We start from the raw sequence: 16,054 nt of genomic DNA, 5'->3' as shown, positions 1-16,054 counted from the left end.
ACATATATTACTACACAGGCACTGTTCTTTGGAACATGTACACACATTGCATCTGTTTCAGCTGAATAATGAGATTTCTACTTTGGTACCAGATTACGATGGTTTTGTGTTGTAGGGTAACCTAGGAATTAGACAATTCATGTAGGAACTACTTAACAAGGAGAGAATCCTGCTTTGGATTTTAACCCAAATTCTGGAGGTGAATGGACAGTGTTCTCATTCTTTCTACACTCTTACCCACTTTTGATTGAGGTAAAAATGTTTGATCAATTCCTAAAAGATCCTTATTAACTATGGTGCTCCATGTCCCCGTGGCTCAGAAGTTAATTACAATTTGATTGGTCAAGATGGACCCTCTCAATTCTGCAACCAACTATACTTTTTAAAGGTCTTAAAAGTGCTTTTTTTGTTGCAGTTACCCTTCATGTAATACAAAGTCAATGTATTGATTTCAATTCCTATTGCCGGAAAATGAAGTATCCTCTGCCTCACAATGTTCTGTTATCACAATGAACAACACGACTACCAAATGGCCATCACACAAGCCAAACGTTGTTACTGGTGCCTTACAGCCAATTAATTAGGTTTGACTTTGCTCCTGGGAAGCTCCTTGGGAGCCGATTGATTACAGTAAAGGTGCTTATGTAAATAAGTTGTTGTTGACTTGTGGTCCCTGGTGTGGTGGTAAACGCAGCGATCAATTTACCCCTCCAGCAATTGGATATCACACACATTGCTTCACAGCAAAGCAACGCCCATGGGAGACAGACCCACTGGTATTAAGAAAGAAACGCAGGAATTAAATTTTTAAAAAGCTGTTTACATTTTAATTTTTGGGAATAAAGTTACATGCGGTAGGCAGTATTCAGGGGAGAGGGGAGACTTGTGGGCGTTTATGCAAAAAAAATTACGCCAACGCTGTAACTCGGTTACAGGAATCTGTAACAGACAGTAACAAGGAGGAAAGAATGTGCTGTAAGTGGATAATTTACCGAATGAAGGCGTTACAACAGCGCAGAGGGAAACTCTTGGGGCGGCGTTGACGCCTAATTAAGAGGTTCCGTGTAAAAACGGGCTTGAAGAACACAAAGCAAAGGGGAGGTGGAGATCGAGCCCGCCAGTGTTTCGGTTTCCTGTCCAGTTCATTTCCCTCGTCTCGGGGACACTTTTCTTTTGTGTAGCGGCGTCCAAGGCGTGTGTTACTGGAGAGCCACGAGGAATAATTTGTAAATGTGAACCAGCCGCGCCATGGAGAGCTGGCAAGCCCCTTGTAAAACCGATCGCCAGAGAAACACTCAGCCCGCATCAACACCCATCTGAGGAGCAAGGACAGAATAAAATTCATCAAGAGAGGTAAGAAGAGTTCCCCACCCTATCCTGTCCGTGCGCTCGTTTGAATACAATGACACTCAGACAGTTATTGCGAAGTTTAATGATGATGCCTGGAATGTCTTTGAACCTCTCAGAAACACAATGACCGAGCTCCCTTTTTAACTGTCCGACGTTGCCGATAGAAAGTTTGTGATGGCAATTTTCATTTGACTTAACTAAGGTTAGAGCACTGGAATCAAAACCTTAAATTTAAGTAATTTAGACTTCAATTATTTAATTCTTTTTACTATAATCGCCAGCCTCATTGGTTTAAATTCGAAGACGAATTTGCATGAAAAACTGTAAATTGTTCTTGTGTAAAGCTAAATTCCTTTCATTTCACCTTAAAGCAGCACTGAGTACAAACCTGGTTATTGTTTTATCTCCGTGTCAATTTGTGGCCTGGTTCTTATATCTCAAACCTTCAAATTCATTTTATCCTAACCTTGCTCGTCTTGAATCTTCCCTCGGAAACTCCAAATTTGTCATCTTTAAACGCTTCTTACACTTCCCCCATCTTCAATGTACTGGGATGAAGGCTCATTACAGCTACCCCCCCCCCCCCCTCTTAACTCATTCTTTATCAGACGCCAATGTTGTGCAATTGCTTGTCCTCCTCTCCCCCAAACCCCCCCCCCCCCCAAAACAGCCTTCTGTACAATTTTAGATCTCCAAAATCTAACCTTTGGATGAAGCCTAACCACGATTTGTAATTCTTCCAAACTGTCCCTCTGTTCAGCTTTGACGCCAACAATTTTGCTGTAAAAAACTGTACATTTAAGAGAAAGATAGTGGGAACCACACAAGGATGGCACAAGAACAAATAAAGAACAATACAGCACAGGAACAGGCCCTTCGGCCCTCCAAGCCTGCGCCGATCACGTGTCCCATCTAGACCAATCACCTGTATACTTCTATACCCCGTCTGTTCATGTGCTACCCAGATAAGTCTTAAAGGTCGCTAACCACCTCACTTGGCAGTGCATTCCAGGCCACCACCACCCCTCTGTAAAAAAAAAAACTTCCCCTGCACATCTCCACTGAACCTTGCCCCCCTCACCTTGAACCTGTGCTCCCTTGTAATTGTCATTTCCGCACTGGGAAAAAGCCCTATACCAGGCAATATCCTGGTAAACCTTTTCTGTATTCTCTCCAAAGCCTCCACGTCCTTTAAGCAGTGTGGTGGCCAGAATTGGACACAGTATTCCAAATGTTCCATATAATTGTTACATAATTTTTATACTCGATACCCTGTCCTATGAAGGCAAGCATGCCTTATGCTTTCTTTACCACCATTTCCACCTGTGCTGCCACTTTTAAGGATTTGTGGACCTGCACGCCCAGACCTCTCTGTGTCTCTATGCTCCTGATGGTTCTGCCATTTATTTTATAGCTCCCACCTGAATTGGATCTACCAAAATGCATCACCTCGCATTTGTCCGGATTAAATTCCATCTGCCATTTCTCTGCCCAATTTTGCAGCCTATCTATATTGTGTTCTCTGACCATCTTCATCACTATCTGCAACTCCTGCAATCTTAGTATCATCCACAAACTTGCTAATCAGACCCGCTACGTTTTCCTCCAAGTCATTTATATATATATATTACAAAGAACAGAGGTCTCAGAACTGATCCCTGCGGAACACCACTAGTTACAGACGACCTCCATTTGGAAAAACACCCTTCCACTGCTACCCTTTGTCTTCTATGGCCAAGCCAGTTCTGGATCCATCCAGCTACTTCACCCCTGACCCCATGTGATCTAATCTTTTGCACCAGCCTGCCAAGAGGGACCTTATTAAATGCTTTACTAATGTCCATGTAGACAACATCCACAGCCCTTCCCTCATCAATCATTTTTGTCACCTCCTCAAAAAATTTAATCAAATTAGTGAGACATGAATTCCCTCGTACAAAACCATGCTGTCTGCCACTAATAGGACAATTCACTTCCAAATGTGCATATATCCTATCTCTGAGAATCTTTTCCAACAATTTCACTATCACTGACGTCAAGCTCACTGGCCTATAATTACCCGGATTATCCTTGCAATCCTTCTTAAATAATGGTACAACATTGGCTAACTTCCATTCCTCTGGGATCTCACCTGTGGCCAATGAGGACACAAAGATTTCTGTCAGAGGCCCAACGATTTCATCTCTTGCCTTCCTCAGTAATCTGGGATAGATGCCATCTGGCCCTGGGGATTTGTCTACCGTAACACTCCCTCCCTCGTAATAACGACCTGTTCTAAAGTGTTTGCAAATCCCTCTGAGACACCACCAATCAACGTGTCCCTCTCCTTTGTGAATACCGATGCAAAATACTCATTAAGGACCTCACCTATTTCCTCTGGTTCTATACATAATTTCCCTCCTTTGTCCCTGAGTGGGCCAACTCTTTCTCTAGCTACCCTCTTGTTCCTAATATACGTATAAAATGCCTTGGGATTCTCCTTAATCCTGTCTGCCAAGGACATTTCATGACCCCTTTTTGCTCTCCTAACTCCCTGCTTGAGCTCTTTTCTACTTTCCTTGTATTCCTCAAGTGCTTTATCTGTTTTTAGTTGCCTGCACCTCACATATACATCTTTTTTCTTTTTGACAAGATTCTCAATTTCCCTGGTCATCCACGGTTCCAGAATCCTGCCTTTCCTGTCTTTACTTTTTACCGGCACATGCCTGTCTTGCACTCCCATCAACTGCTCCTTAAAAGACTGCCACATGCCAACTGTGGATTTACCCTCAAACAGCCTCTCCCAAGCAACAGCCTCCAAATCCTGCCCAATCTGGTTGTAGTTAGCCTTCCCCTAATTTAGCACCTTAACCCTAGGACAACACTCGTCCTTTTCCATGAGTATCCGAAAGCTTATGGAATTGTGGTCACTGTTCCCCACATGTTCTCCACTATAACGTTGATGACCTGGCCAGGCTTGTTCCCCAGTACTAGATCCAATATAACCCTCTCCCTCGTCGGACTATCCACATATTGTTCTAAAAAACCTTCTTGGGCACACTTAACAAATTCCTCACCATCCAGACCCCTCGCCCCAAGGGATTTCCAGTCAATGTGAGGAAAATTAAAGTCTCCCACTACAGCAACCCTATTAATTCTACATCGATGCAGAATTTGCTTACATATCTGTTCTTCAACTTCCCGTGGGCTGTTGGGAGGCCTGTAGTACACCCCCACCATCGTGACTGCCCCCTTCCTGTTTCTGAGCTGTACCCACAGTGCCTCATAGAACATAGAACATTACAGCGCAGTACAGGTCCTTCGGCCCTTGATGTTGCGCCGACCTGTGAAACCATTCTAAAGCCCATCTACACTATTCCCTTATCATCCATATGTCTATCCAATGACCATTTGAATGCCCTTAGTGTTGGAGAGTCCACTACTGTTGCAGACAGGGCATTCCACGCCCTTACTACTCTCTGAGTAAAGAACCTACCTCTGACATCTGTCCTATATCTATCTCCCCTCAATTTAAAGCTATGTTCCCTCGTGCTAGACATCACCATCCGAGGAAAAAGGCTCTCACTGTCCACCCTATCCAATCCTCTGATCATCTTCTTTGCCTCAATTAAGTCATCTCTTAACCTTCTTCTCTCTAACGAAAACAGCCTCAAGTCCCTCAGCCTTTCCTCATAAGATCTTCCCTCCATACCAGGCAACATTCTGGTAAATCTCCTCTGCACCCTTTCCAATGCTTCCACATCCTTCTGAGAATGCGGCGACCAGAATTGCATGCAATACTCCAAATGTGGCCGCACCAGAGTTTTGTACAGCTGCAACATGACCTCCTGGCTCCGAAACTCAATCCCTCTACCAATAAAAGCTAACACACCATACGCCTTCTTAACAACCCTCTCAACCTGGGTGGCAACTTTCAGGGATCTATGTACATGGACACCGAGATCTCTCTGCTCATCCACACTGCCAAGAATCTTACCATTAGCCCAGTACTCTATCTTGTTACTTGATTTTTCCATGGTGTCCTCCCTATGTACAACTGTAATATGTTCCCTCACCAGTATTGCAACTCCCCCACCTCTTTAACCTTCCTCCCTGTCTCGCCTAAAACACCTATATCCTGGGATATTTAGCTGCCAGTCCAGTCCCTTTTTTAACCAAGTCTCTGTTACAGCAACCACATCCAAGTTCTGCACGTGAATCAAGGCTTTAAATTCATCTGTCTTACCTGTTGTACTCCGTGCATTGAAACATATACACTCTAGACCTTCAGTCTCACTGAGTTCAACCTCCCCAAGCCTACCCTTCCTCTTAGCCAGCCTGACTCTGGTACCCTGCTCATCCCCAGTCTCTACACTTGCTGGCTTACTGTCCTGATTCCCATCCCCCTGCCAAATTAGTTTAAATCCACCCGAACCATACTAGTAAACCTCCCAGCCAGGGTATTGGTGCCCCTCCAGTTCAGGTTTAACCCGTCTTTCTTGTACAGGCCCCACCTTCCCTGGAAGACATTCTAGTGATCCAAAAAACTGAAGCCCTCCCTCCTGCACCAGTTCTTTAGCCACGTGTTCAACTGCACTATATCCCTGTTGCTAGCCTCGCTCGCGCAGGGAGTAATCCTGAGATTACTACCCTAGAGGTCCTGTTCTTTAATCTCCTACCTAGCTCCCTAAATTGCCGTTGCAGGACCTCGCTACTCTTTCTACCTATGTCATTCGTACCAATGTGGACAATGACCTCTGTCTGATTTCCATCCCGTTTTAGGATGCTTTGTACCCGCTCAGAGACATCCAGGACCCTGGCACCAGGGAGGCAAACTACCATCCTGGAGTCCAAAGAGAGTCTAAAATTTGGAAGGAACTTTGTGGATTTAAGGGAAGTTTTTTTTAAAATGGCAAAGAGGATAACGATGAGACCCAAGATGGACAAATCTCCCCGACATGATGGTTACCACCTCTGGGTATTAAAAGAGAGTGGTGGAAAAAATTGAAGATGCTCAATTTCCCAAAGCTCTCTAGATTTCAGAATTGTGCCTTTGGGTTGGGAAATTGAAAAAGCCACTCCATTATTTAAGAAGGAGGGGAGGGAGAAACAAAGGAATCGGATCAATCAATTTAACATCAATTTTGTAAAAGTTGCTGGCATTTATATTCCTGGTTAACCATGCAATGAAATTAATGTTGGACCGTCTCCCATCATTATCCAGAGTTACAGACTGCAAGATGCATATAAACGTCCAGGTTGCCACAGCAACTCGGACTCCGAGGGAATGACCACACCGTCATTGGGATCTGTTATCAGAGCACAAAGGACAGTATCAGCTGGTCAGAGAATTGGCACCCACTTATGAAAGACTAGTCATGTCTGAAAAGTGATGGTGATTAGGGGGTGGCTGTGGTCAGACTCCATTTGCATTTTGTTTTGCCTGCCAAACATCAGGAAACAAATATTTTCTTTGGCAGGGTAATGGTGTAGATTCACCAGAATGATGGGGGCTTAAAGGATTAAATTACACGTACAGGTTGCGTAAAAATAGATTGCATTCCTTTTGATCAGACGCTTTGGAGGTGATCTACTTGCAATGTTTAAAATGATAAAGGGACTTCCGGCTGTGGCGATGCGGAGCTAAGCCGCGCGTTTCGGCAGCTCCCGCGACTACGGACTTTCGGGCTCTCCAGAGGAGCCCCAACGGAGCTGTTTTCGATTTAATCCTGTGTGGGAAGGTGCAATGAGGTCCTCCCTCACAATATATGGCAGAGATCAGCGGTGGAACGACGAGGAAAGAGGCCCTGGAGCAGAGACCAAAACGAGGGGAAAAAGGGCAAGATGGCGGAGAGCGAGCAGCGTGGGGGCCAGACCAGCAGGAGTTCCTCAAGCGATGTGTGGAGGTGCTGAAAAAGGAAGTGCTGGCGCCGATGCTGTAGGCGATCGAGGGGCTGAAGGAGACCCAGGCGGTGGAGCTTCGTGACATGAATGATAAAGTGAACACCAACGAGGACGAGATCCTGGGCCTGGCGGTAAAAATGGAGGCGTACGAGGCGGTGCACAGGAGGTGGGCCGAGAGAATTGAGGTCCTGGAGAACAGGTTGAGAAGGAATAACCTCCGGATTCTGGGTCTTCCCGAAGGAGTGGAGGGAGCTGATGCCGGGGCGTACGTGATTACGATGCTCCATTCGCTGATGGGTGCGGCGGCCTCTCCGACCCCCCTGCAGCTGGAAGGGGCTCACCGGGTCCTGGCGAGGAGACCCAAGGCTGATGAGCCGCCAAGGGCGATAGTGGCAAGGTTCCATCGCTTCGCGGACAAAGAAAGTGTGCTGAGATGGGTCAAGAAGGTGCAGAGCAGTAGATGGGAGAATGCGGTGATCCGAGTATACCAGGATTGGAGCGCGGAGGTGGCAAAGAGGAGAGCTGGCTTCAACCGGGCCAAGGCGGTGCTGCAGAAAAGAAGAGTCAGGTTTGGCATGCTGCAGCCTGCGCGACTGTGGGTCACCTATCAGGACCGACACCATTATTTTGAAACGCCAGAAGAGGCTTGGACCTTTATTCAGACGGAAAAACTGGACTCGAACTGAGGGGATGTGGTTGTATAAGGGGTTGTAAATATGGGCAAAGAATATTTCATGGGTGCGATGATGGATGGGGATGTGGGTAGAGTTCTGGTTAAAATTCCTAAAATTTCCTTTTTTCTTTTCTGTAGACAAGATGATGGGGAATGTGGGCGGCGGTGCTGGAGGGAGGTGAGACTCAGGGATGAGGGAACTGGGATAATGGCCGTAACAGGAGCTGCGCCATAGGGGGCGGGGCTGGTTCAGGAAAGCGCGGGCTTTTTCCCGCGCCAAAAGGGGGGGGATGGAGGAAGGTAAGGAGGAGGAGAGACTCCCACACGGGGGAGATCAACGGGAAGGTGGGGGAAGCCGGGGTCAGCAGAAGTCAGCTGACTCATGGAAGTAATATGGGGGGAGCAAAAGAGCTAGATGTGGATCTAGCGGGCGGGGGGGGAAAGAGGGGGGGATTCTAGGGTTGCTGCTGCACTGTCGGAGGGGGAACTGAAAATGGAAGAGGTGGTCGGGGCGGGGGTTCCCCGCCTGGGGGACTGGAGGGTGCGGGAGGCGCGAGCACGGGACTGGCCTAAGATAGGAGATGGCTAGTCGGCGGGGGTGGGGGGTAGGTAACCCCCCAATCCGGCTGATCACGTGGAATGTGAGAGGCCTAAACGGGCCGGTTAAGAGGGCCCGAGTGTTCGCGCATCTAAAGGGACTGAAGGCAGACGTGATCATGCTTCAGGGGACACATCTGAAGGTGGCAGATCAGGTCAGGTTAAGGAAGGGATGGGTGGGGCAGGTGTTCCATTCGGGGCTGGATGCGAAGAATAGAGGGGTGGCAATACTGGTGGGAAAGCGGGTGTCGTTTGAGGCCAAGATATAGTAGCGGACAAGGGAGGCCGATACTTGAAGGTGAGTGGTAGGTTGCAGGGGACGGAGGTGGTACTGGTGAATGTATATGCCCCAAACTGGGACGATGCTGGATTCATGAAACGGATGTTGGGGCGTATTCCGGACCTGGAGGTAGGGAGTTTGATAATGGGTGGGGATTTTAACACGGTGCTGGACCCAGCATTAGATCGTTCCAGATCTAGTGCTTAGGGGGTTTATGGATCAGATGGGGGGAGTAGATCCGTGGAGATTTGCTTGGCCTTTGGCCAGAGAATTTTCTTTTTTCTCCCACGTTCATGAGGCCTACTCCCGGATAGATTTTTTTTGTTCTGAGCAGGGCATTGATCCCGAAAGTGGAGGGAACGGAGTATTCAGCCATAGCCATTTCAGACCATGCCCCGCATTGGGTGGAGTTAGAGCTGGGGGAGGAGAGGGACCAACGCCCGTTGTGGAGGTTGGATGTGGGACTGTTGGCAGACGAAGGGTGCGGGAGTGTATTGAAAGGTATCTGGAGGCCAATGACAACGGGGAGGTGCAGGTGGGAGTAGTATGGGAGACGCTGAAGGTGGTGGTCAGGGGAGAGTTGATCTCCATCAGGGCTCATAGGGTGAAGAGAGAGGGCAGGGAAAGGGAGAGGTTAGTGGGGGAGATTTTAAGGGTGGACAGGAGCTATGCTGAGGCTCCTGACGAGGGACTACTCTGGGAGAGACGAAGTCTCCAGACGGAGTTCGACCTGTTGACCACAGGGAAGGCAGAGGCACAGTGGAGGAAGGCACAGGGGGCGATATATGAATATGGGGAGAAGGCGAGCCGGATGCTGGCACACCAGCTCCGTAAGAGGATGGCAGCGAGGGAAATAGGTGGAGTCCAAGATGGCAGGGGAACTACGGTGCGGAGTGCAGGGAAAGTGAATGAGGTTTTTAAGGCCTTTTACGAGGAACTGTATAGGTCCCAGCCCCCAGGGGGAAAAGAGGGGATGCGGCGATTCTTGAATCAGTTGAGGTTCCCAAGGGTGGAGGTGCAGGAGGTGGCTGGTTTGGGGGCGCCAATTGGAGTGGAGGAGCTGGTTAAAGGACTGGGGAGTATGCAGGCAGGAAAGGCCCTGGGGCCGGATGGGTTCCCGGTGGAGTTCTACAGGAAGTATGTAGACCTGTTAGCCCCGGTGCTGGTAAGGACCTTCAACGAATCAAGGGAGGGGGTGGACCCTGCCCCCGACAATGTCGGAGGCGACGATCTCTTTGATCTTGAAGCGGGATAAGGACCCACTGCGGGTCCGGCGGAGATTCACACGGATGATCCCAGGAATGGCAGGCCTAACATACGATGAACGTCTGAGGATCCTGGGATTATATTCATTGGAGTTTAGTAGGTTGAGGGGAGATTTAATAGAAACTTACAAGATAATGAATGGCTTGGATAGGGTGGATGTAGGGAAGTTGTTTCCATTAGCAGGGGAGACTAGAACCCGGGGGCACAGCCTTAGAATAAAAGGGAGTCACTTTAGAACAGAGATGAGGAGACATTTCTTCAGCCAGAGAGTGGTGGGTCTGTGGAATTCATTGCCACAGAGGGCGGTGGAGGCCGGGACGTTGAGTGTCTTTAAGACAGAAGTTGATAAATTCTTGATTTCTCTAGGAATTAAGGGCTATGGAGAGAGAGCGGGTAAATGGAGTTGAAATCAGCCATGATTGAATGGTGGAGTGGACTCGATGGGCTGAATGGCCTTACTTCCACTCCTATGTCTTATGGTCTTATGCATACATACAGGTCTCCATTTTCTCATCAAGGCATCACTTTTATGGTAATAACACTCTGGTATACTCTCAGGTTCCTCTTCCGCTCCTATGTCTTATGGTCTTTAGTCTTCCCCTCTCCAAAGAGAGCAGTCCAAACATCTCTAATCTATCCCATAATTGAAGTTTCTCATCCCTTGAACCATTCTTGTAAACCTCTTCTGCTCTCTCTCCAATACGTTCACATCATTCCTAAAATGTGGCACCCAGAACTGTACACAATACTCCAGCTGAGGTCTAACTAGTGTCCTATACAAGGTCAGCATAACCTCCTTGCTCGTGTACTGTATGCCTCTCTTAATAAAGCCTGCTTTATTAATTGCTCCCCCCATCTGCCCTGCCACATTTATACACCCAGGTCCTTGTGCTCCTGCACATCCTTTAGAATTGTACCCATTATTCTATATTGTCCGTCCATGTTCTTCCTATGAAAATGAATCATCTCACACTTCTCTGCATTGAATTCTGCCACTCCACCAACTTGTGCATGTCTTTTTGAAGCTCTACACTGTCCTGCCCGTTTACAGTGCTTCCATGTTTTATATCATCCACAAACTTTGAGATTGTCCCTTGTACTCCAAGATCTAGATAATTAATACATATCAGGAAAAGCAAGGGTCCCAATACCAGCCCCTGAGAAACTCGACTACAACCTTTCTCTAGCCTGAAAAATAGCCATTGACCATTAATCTCTACTTCATATTACTCAGCCAATTTTGTATCCACGTTGTTATTCAATGAGCTAGAACTTTTCTCACAAGTCTGTTGTTTGATTTGAGAACTATAAAGATTCACAACACTCTTTAGTTAAGAATTTTCTCCTTATCTCAGTCTGAAATGGCTGACCCCTTACCTGTGACCCCCTAGTCCTAGATTCTCCAGTCAGGGAAAACATCACCTCTCAGATTTCTAAACTCCAGAAGCTGTAGGATCAATCTGCTCAATTTCTCCTCATTAGACAACCCAGGATCTCAGATTGTGTATAATTCTGCTCAGCTCAGCCTCATCTGCAATTGATGCTCCAAGTGCAATACATAATGTTCATTAAAAATATCTGAAATAAACTGAAATGGCATGGTAGATTGACACTTCTCAAAGCTATGGGCCAAGTGTTGGAAAATGGATTAGAATGGCTAGATGCTTGATGGCTAGCGCAGACACGATGGGCTGAAGGGCCTCTTTCTGCGTTGTAAAACCTGATGACTCCATGACCATATTGAAGAGCTGTGTTAGAAATCATTTAAGCTGCATGAATCCATGAACGTGAAGCTTTGTTAAAACACAACATGTATAATGTTACTCCAACTGATGTAATGTGACTTGGTGTTGAAAATGAGACCAGGCTGCACATTGGTGACAGTAACAGTTACAATCATTGCCAAGGCAACGTTTATAAAAGTAACCTGTGAAAAACTCTTCAATATTTTGCTACATTAACTTTAAATTTTCGTTGTCAGATTGTCTTGTTGGGGCCTTTCTGACATAGTTTCACTGGCATTAGTGGTAAACAGACACATGTCATTCTTGTCCAATTCCAATTTGAGACCGGTATAGGATAGGGAGTATAATTAACTTTTGCTCACCTGGCATGACTGCACATCTGGCCATTGAAGCATTGATGTATCATTACAGTTTTGATAAGGTTGATGGAATAACGTTCTCCCTGCTCTGTTGACATATTGTCTTGAGTGCAATGAGCTTGGGCAACCTGTATTCAGTTCCTAAGCACACCCCTCTCACAGCGCTGAACAACAACTTGCATTTTTATATTCAAAAAAGGAAGACTTGCATTTATGTACTGGTCTTCATGATGACTGGACATCACAAAACACTTTATAGTCAATCGAGTACTTTTGAAATGTAGCCACTGTTGTAATGTAAGAAATATATCACCTTTAATCTTAGTTAAACGTTCTAAGGCATGTCAACCAAAATTTGACACCGAGCAACGTAGAGAGATAGTAGGAAAGGTGACCCTTGGTCAAAAAAGTCTATAATTTGCCCTAAATGAATAATATTCCTCAAAACTATCACAAAGATAGTTGGTGTGAAGAACCCAACATTCATTCTAGTGTACAAACAGCTACTGGCCTGAGATTGAGGCAGGGCAGAAACTTCCTCCAATCAGTTCTGCACATAAATTGTGAGTGAACTAGGTGCAAAATGTGGAAAATATTCCATTCCCCGTCACTTCCATAAAATTCTGAAATGAACAATTTGATGGTCCTACTTTAACCCTCCAAAAACTAAATAAAATCAAATTAAAAGTATTTCATTTCTGAGCAAGGCACCATGTGGAGCAACTTGATGGCTTTTATCTGAAAGCTTAGTTCAAAACTGATTTCAGTTTGTGTGCCAACCATCTTCCTACGATGGTATCTTCAAGGACTGTCTCCATGTAGCTTAATCTTGGGTCAAAAAGATTTTTTAATATGTTTCTCCTCTTCTTTTCCCCTACTATGTACACTGACTATAAGTGTAATTCTGTCAAGAAAGAATGGTGATATTTTTAATAAATAAAAGGAGGAAATTGGATGATTAATTTTATGTTAACTACTTCTCAACTTGCATCCTCTGTAGCAGAGAGCAACCCAAATGTGGAATGTGGAAAAGGTTTTTCAGCATATGCCTGACTCCATAGGAATCAAAACAAAAATAGTTCAGCTTCCTGTTTTTTTTTTTGGACGAAAGCAAGTCTGCGGGACAACGCAGCCTCTAAACAACATTTCATATGCTGATGCCACTGGCATGCTGTGACTCAGTTCCACAAGCTTGCCCAAGTTCCAAGGTAGTTTTAATTTTTTAAAAATATGTTTATTAAAAATGTTTCACAATAAACAAAATTATACCAAATGATTAACCAAAGGTACACACTAAAACAGCAAGATTAACTGGCAAAAGCACATACTAACTTAACCCCCAAAAGCTAAATGAAACCGGAGACTAGCACCTTAAAAAAGGAAATGAATGGCAGCCATCTTAGGCAGAACCCTTCTACCGACCCTCAAATGGTGTATTTAACCTTCCCCAAATGTAAGAAACAAATGAGGTCACCCAGCTAAGCCGAGTCACTGGGCAGAGTAGAAGATCTCCACCTAAGCAGAACTTGTCTCCGGGCTACGAGGTGATGGCGAGGATACCCGAACAGGCGCCGGAATGTGGCGACGAGGGACTTTTCACAGTAACCTCATTGCAGTGTTAATGTAAGCCTACTTGTGACAATAAAGATTATTTTTATTATATCCGCCTTCATCCCCGTCTGAAGCACCAGTGGGTCTGATACCCCAAAATGGCCACCAGCGGACATGGATCGAAATCAATATTGAGTATCTCTGACATGGTGTTGAAGAAAGAGGCCCAAAAGCTTACCAAATTGGGACAAGACCAGAACATATGAGTGTGGTTAGCTGGCCCCCGGGAAAAGCGCTCACACTTGACCACCCCAGAGAAAAGTCCACCCATCCTCGCTTTTGTCAGATGCGCCCTGTGCACCACCTTGAATTGGATCAGGCTTAGACGAGCACATGAAGATGTGGAGTTGACCCTGTGAAGGACCTCACTCCATACCTCATCATCCAGAATGGGACCCAGCTCACCCTCCCATTTCGCCCTCGCCTGACTCAACGGAGCTGACTGCGCTGAGAGGATATGGCCGTATATGCCCAAAATAGTCTCCCCACCAGTCCCGGTCAAAGACAAAATCCTCTTCAAAAGGGAAGAGGGTGGTGCCAAGGAAAGGAAGGAAAAGTCTTGTGTGAAAAATCACATATCTGAAAAGACTTGGACCAGGCAGTTGGAATTTATCCGTCGGCTCATTAAACCTGGCAAACTTCCCCTCCACAAACAGGACTCCAAACCCTTCCCCCTCCCATGACTTAAACGTCACGTCCAAACCCTTTCGCAGAAAAAGATGGTTATTGCAGATGGGGGCTAACAAAGTCATGGAACAGAACTTAAAATGCTGCCTGAACTGCTTCCAGATTCTCAGGGTGGACTCTACCAGAAGAAAGGCAACAATACAGTTATTATTGCACCAAGGCTAGAAACAGTGCAGGATCTTGCTCTCATTTGTCCCCGCTGCCTCACAACGTCAGGGACCTGGGTTCAATTCTGGCCTTCAATGACTGTGTTTTGCACATTCTCCCCGTGTCTGCGTGGGTTTCCTCTGGGTGCTCCAGTTTCCTCCCACAGTCCAAAGATGTGCAGGTTAGGTGGATTGGATATGCTAAATTGCCCTGTAGTGCCCAAAAGATGTGTGAGTTAGTTGGGGTTGCGGGGATAGGGTGAGAGCCTGAGTAGGGTGCTCTTTCAGACTCGGCGCAGACTGATGGGCCAAATTGCCTCCTTCTGCACTGTAGGGATTCTACAATTCTATATGGTACCAGGATCACTGAGCCACAACAATATCTTCTGAATATTGGCTACCAAATAGTAAAACAAAGGGTAGAGCCAAGCTCCCTGACTGCCTATCATTAATTTACATTAATTTATTGACTTTGAGAAAAAAGGACTTGGGGAGGCATTGAAAAAATAATAATTTCAGGAGTACATTCGTTTTAATAGTCAGAACCCTGCCCGACAAGGACAGGGGGAGTTTATCCCACTTCTGTAAGTCTGACTTGGCACTATCAACCAGACTAGTATAATTTAATTTATGAAGGGAGGCCCAATTGTGGGCTACCCGGACCCCCAGATAATGAAAGCTCATCTTGGCAAGGCAAAATGGTAGCGTCCTCAGTTGAGCTCTCCTCCCTAGGGGGTTGACTGGGAAGCATTCACTCTTGCCCAAGTTCAACTTGTACCCAGAGAAGGAGCCAAAACTCCTAAGCAGCTTCATTATCTAGTCCATGGAGGGTGCTGGGTCTGTAATACAGTAAAGTAGGTCTTCTGTGTAAATGGAAACCAGTGCTCCCCCCCCCCCCCCCCCCCGATTTTACCTCCTACGCTTGGCAGAGTACCTCAGCCCTATAGCAAGCGGCTCTATTGCCAAGGCAGGGACAATGGACACCCATGTCTTGTGCTCCTATTCAATGGAAATAGTCAGAGTTCAGAGCATTCGTACAAACCGTAGCAGTGGGGGTCCTATACAATATCCGAATCCAAGAGATAAATTTGTGTACAAATCCAAGATTTGTGCAAGAATCGCAATCAGATCTTCCCACTTCTATCAAATGCCTTTTTGTCATCTTGGGAAACAATCACCTCTGGTTCAGGCCCAAGGAGGGGAAAATGACTATGTTTAGCAGACGACTTATATTGGCTGACAAGTGCTGACCTTAACCAAGCCTGTCTGATCCTCCGAGATCACCCCTGAGAGGCAGGGCTCCAGCCAGTAATTTGGCAAGTAACTTAACAGCCGCATTTTTTAAAGTATATATTTTTATTAAGAAACGTTTTTCAAGTATATCACCACCAAAACCATATTCAATTACAATATTTTAATCCTCCGACCCCCCCCCCCCCCCACAAACCAAACCCAAA

General features: G+C 46.1%; 1 protein-coding gene across 1 annotated transcript in view; it reads left to right on the top strand.

The window, feature by feature from the left end:
- The first annotated feature begins 1,208 nt into the window (after positions 1 to 1,208).
- The window catches only part of LOC140412782 (transmembrane protein 200A-like), a 57,515-nt gene continuing 42,669 nt past the window's right edge, over positions 1,209 to 16,054 (top strand). The window contains exon 1 of the mRNA XM_072500853.1: positions 1,209 to 1,353. The gene's annotated coding sequence lies outside the window, so the exon portion shown is untranslated. The remainder of the gene's footprint in view (positions 1,354 to 16,054) is intronic.

Source organism: Scyliorhinus torazame, chromosome 1 (assembly GCF_047496885.1).
Source record: "Scyliorhinus torazame isolate Kashiwa2021f chromosome 1, sScyTor2.1, whole genome shotgun sequence".
NCBI lineage: Eukaryota > Metazoa > Chordata > Chondrichthyes > Carcharhiniformes > Scyliorhinidae > Scyliorhinus > Scyliorhinus torazame.
Note: the sequence above shows the minus strand (reverse complement) of the source record. Positions and strands in the feature narration are given on the sequence as shown.